Genomic DNA, 5,211 nt, shown 5'->3' with positions numbered 1-5,211 from the left:
AGGCCATACATATTACTATTAATTAATACTTTATTTAATTGCATTTGCGTATTGATTTTTTTTGTCACGTAATCTAAAATATTTGATAATAGGTGTAGGACATCGATGTCATTTTTTACTACCTCCAAAATAAGGCCAAGTTGCAAACACAAGAACAATACAGATACACAACAGACAATTGTTTGTACAAAGTTTACATCAATAATGCCTACGATAGGTATTGTCAATAGCAGCTGGAAGTTTTCCGAAACGAGGAATGCTTCATCAACATCATCAAAGGTTTTAGCATTCAGGCTGTCTTACCTTAGCATTTGGTTGACGAAGTGTACATCCCAATTAATTTTGGTGATTAATTCCATTGGATTGGCTGTCATCGTTTTAAAAGAGAGGCGCATCCGAGTATATGACTCGATGTCGCGAAGGAGACATTTTGGGCCGTCATCTGAGATACAAAAACTGGCCAAAATATTACCTACTTACCTTAATATGAGTGGCTTTTTGTATCAAAAGGTTCAACTGATTGGTCAACGATTGAAGCATACCAGGATAAAATAGCTAATCCATTTGATGTACAATATGTTGACGGAATTGCTCAACAAACCATTGGTAGCCTGTAAGTTTAAGTGTCATGATTTAGTTCCATTTCAAAAATTTCACAACGCTTGCATGAACTGCAAGATATGGATTATCTGTTTTTTATAACGCAGGAATTGCGGTCCTTTTGTTGCCTCATATGCTGAGTATTTGAGCGATAGATTACAAGTACCAAATGATGGACTTGATGTCGGATTACTCTGCAAAATATATGCTGCTCTTTTATGGAAATATGGAGAAGCGAAAGCTCAGAAGCCGTACGCAACCGACGTTAAAGATCCACGACGACCAAAGCTGAATTCCATAGCACTAGATGAAGACCAACTTGTCCATATTGATTAGATCTTTTTTATAGATTGAGTCCGTCAATGTAATAACCTATCCTCCTTTGTTTAACTTGTTGATTTATTTGTAGAGTAGATCATTTGTACTCATAATGATTTTTTTTACATTTCATTTATTTGTTGAGTTATTTCATGTAATTTTCGAAGGCTTCAATTTATTTTATTCTATCTACGAATATAATTAATTCTGAGTTTTGAACATGTTAATTGAAATGGAGTACTAGATTCAAATATCGCAAAAGATAATACATCTGTTGAAACAGATGACATATCTTATCAGACAGATTTAGACATATGTTGTAACATGAGATGCAACACATAGGTCATCTGCTGGAAATTATATAACAGGTCTTCCTACTTTTTTAATTTGCTCCAACAGATTATCGATCAGTTGCAACAGATAAGTTATATGTTGCAACAGATCAGTAATCTGTTGCGACAGACAGACAGGAAATATCTACATAACGTAACAGATGACCAACCTATTCCAATAGATAATCAATCTGTCACAATAGGTACTATATCTGTTACGACAGATATAAAATCTGTTGTATTATAAAAATTCAACTTTACCAGACATAAAAATTATTGTTCTTATATGTATAGTGAATTGGCTTGAAATGAAAATTTATTATCGTGTTCGTCTCTGTCTTTGTACATATTCTTTTTTATACACGGGCTCCAACCATTTAGTTAGAACCCTATATACCCAGACCCATTGCATCTTTCCCACAGCGATGTCGTACAAACCGATCATTTGTGTGCCGGTCAGCAAGCACTCGATGTATGCAAGCGAGTACGTCCCACACGCTGCACCGGTTATATTTTTTGGGAGATGAATATTCTTATTTCGACCTTGAAAAACCCATGATTCCTTCTCCAAGACTTCAGCCGGCAAATGATCCATCAGCTTACTCTGCGTCAACAACTTGGGCAACAATTTCAAGAGCGGCTACATGTGGGTTAAAAACGTCTTCTCGCTGAACACAGGTAAGTTAAAGTCATAAAACTTAATATTTCCCTCGTATAGTAGTATCTCAACAGTGAGAAAATGGGTGACATCCACGTTCATGACTGCAAGGATTCTCTTTGCCTTGGTCCATCTCTTGCCTTGTGGATATGGCCTCTTCCCTCTAACATATTTAATCGCTTCTTTATCCCATTGGAACGTAGAAACTAACTGATAAAATCCTGGGCATCAGAATCAGCTATCTTACAGAGTTTAGCATACCTATCCTTGAAATTGTTGTAGAAGTTGAGGTCCATTATCTTATCGGCAGCATCATAAGCATCCGGGTACGCTAATTGCCTGCCCCTCATGAGGAAGAGAATTTCATCAACATACTATGGTATAAGAAGACAATTTTTAAATAGGTTAGTAATTATAAAGAATAAAAACACAGTCGAAAGAATCCGATGCAGAGGGTTCTCTGAATCAATTCACAGATTACCCAGCCAACGCATCTTATGCAACAGATGTGTATTATGTTGCAACAGAATACCAAGTTTTTGCAACAGATTACACATCTGCTGCGTAGATTCTTCGTCATAGAGTAGATTGGAAGGATAGGTTAGCAAAAGTAAACTTACCTTGTCCTCATACCACACGCACATATTTGTTATATTCGAGAAGTCTTTGGCGGCAGATGAATGCATGATGTATTCTTTTTGAACCTTCATCTTGATGAATTCTTCCAGTTCCTTCTTCTTCTCCTTTCCAAGCACTGTAAATATGTCCACCTTCTTCAGCGGCCCCTGAACTTCAACAACTATTGGAGTGGGGGGAGTTGCAATTTTTGTTGATTTCAGAACAGCGAGAATTTGTCTAATTTTTCTTCTCTTCCTCCTAACTCCACTGTAGGAGTGCATGTCTCCCTCACCTTGTTGGATGGTATGACATCCCTCCTGGATTTCAACTTCTCAACAGCTTCAGCAATAGCCTCTAGCTTGTCGAGAGGTTTATCCTCTCTGTCCTTGCACACTTTGCATTTGTAATGAGAACATGAGGGTGATGAAGGGTGAGAGGGACCACTGTAAAGGTGGGACAGACCGGTGTAGAGTGAAAAGGAGGACCTGCGAAAGGGGTATTTTCAAACATACTTATTTTTTGCTGAGCACCAACATGCTCATAATCATGACTGGTAGCAGAAGCAGAAGCAGGATGGCTGCCAACATCACAAATAACACCACCAGCAACACCCCCAGAAGAAGCACCCGGATCTGTTATAGTTTGACTTAGGTCGTGAAGAGCTTCAACATTAGACTGAACTTGCCTCACTGCTCTTCTTATGGATGTTGCTTCATCTAATTCCTTCTTTATTAACTCCACCGTTGGGTCTTCTTTTGTATCAACAAGACCCAGAGTAAGAAAAAAAGTCATCCCCAGCTCATCAATGGTAGGCACGATCCAAGGATGCACAACCTATAAAAAAATGACAGGAGGAATTTAAATCATATAATAATAATTTGCAGTCAGTTGGGTTACATGGGGCTCGAGTTATGTTAACACAACCAACTTATGCAACATACGATCTAGCTACCACAACAGTTGATCTGTATGTTGAAACAGATTGATAATATGTTGCATTAGAATACCCATCTATTGCATAATTTACAGTAGATGGGTAATCTATTGAGTAGGGTTCAGAGAACAGAGCAACATATGGTTAATCTGTTGCGAAATATGGATCGTCTGTTGCAACAGATTACCCATCTGTTGTAAAAGATTACCCATCTGTTGCACCAATTGCAGTTGATGGGTAATCTGTTTCAACAGATGGAATATCTGTTTTAATATCTTTCTTTGAGGCAAATTATTTTAGTTGAAAGAAGACGTACTGCATCACCCGGAGGGTTAAAGAGATTAGACTCATTAATATTTTTTTGCTGCTCTTTACTGCAGCCAACCACCTAAGAATCCTTGGATGAGAAACCTTATTTGAGTAATCCGTGAAATGCTTTCAGAGGGGAGAAATGACTTCTCATGCCTGAGCCTAAAAATTGTAAACATAAAGCAAGCAAAAAAAAGTCACAAGTATATTCAATATAATGTAATGAATGAGTAAAAATAGTGATCAATTTTACCATGAAAACCCAAGGAAAGCCGTATAATGTGGTCGTCTTTGGATTTAGCTCTTTCAGTAAATATTTGACAGTCAAGTAGTAGCTGTCGTAGCCCCAGGGATAGTCATTGAATTTTCCAAAATCATCAGCAAGTGCCAACAAATCACGTTCTATGACTTTCTTGACGTCTCTTGCCAATAAAACTAAATGGACAAACCAAACTAAGCACAATTTCTCCCTGTAGTGCTTTGGTATGTCTTTATTCTTGAGATCCGCTATCGAATCCTTCACTTTGTAGCTAGGTACAATAATGACCAACAACTCATTTTTTTTTACCTTGCGTTTGTTGGAACCTTTGTGGGGTGTTTTCTTGATGGCAGGTTCTTCTGTACGATCGTATCTCAAGCCCGTCACAATGGCAAGCTCTTTCAATCCAAAACAAATTGGCATGCCACAGTAGTTGATCTAGACTTTATCCATCTTATTTCTTCCATCCTTTGGACCTCCATCATCCTCTGCATACATGATCCTGCGCTTGAGAAGGCCATATACCATGATCATTGGAAAACGGAGAGGGCGGGGCCCAGACAGCTCAAGAAAGTGTGCAAAGTAGCTCTTCTGAAAAATTCCATCTATGTTTTCCTTCTTCATAATACTCCTATGTTAGTCAAAAGGTTTCGCCAACTGACATTTAAGTACAAGATCACCAAATACTGCATTAGGGTTATTCATCGACATCGCAACTCAAAACTTTTCAATTTTAATGGTTTTGACAAAATCATGCTGGAATTTTGATATTATTTCACGCCTCATTGGTGAGGAGGAGTTATCACTTTCCTCGGCTTCATTTTGCCCTGACTAAGATTGTTCTAGATGTTCCTCCGAATCTATCTGTACTCTAGACTTTTTTGTTTGGTGATCGAAAGTTGATCCACTTTCTCCACTTTCTGTTTCTTTTCTTTTGGGAGACATCTTTTAACTACAAACAAAAGAAAAACAAAAAATACATTGCATTTGATGTCTGCATAATTTTTTTAAAAAAGGTGAGACAAATTTTAATAAATAATTCTTACCACATAACCAAAAAAAAAATACTCCAACGGACAAACCATCAGTTGGAACAGATGGGGAACCGAATCTGTTTGAAGACCTATTTAATATCTCCCCACAGATATTCCACCTGTTACAACAGGTGGAGAAATTTCAATAA

This window comes from Capsicum annuum, unplaced genomic scaffold (genome assembly GCF_002878395.1).
Source record: "Capsicum annuum cultivar UCD-10X-F1 unplaced genomic scaffold, UCD10Xv1.1 ctg4815, whole genome shotgun sequence".
NCBI classification, from domain to species: Eukaryota; Viridiplantae; Streptophyta; class Magnoliopsida; order Solanales; family Solanaceae; genus Capsicum; species Capsicum annuum.
This window is presented reverse-complemented; position numbering follows the sequence as displayed.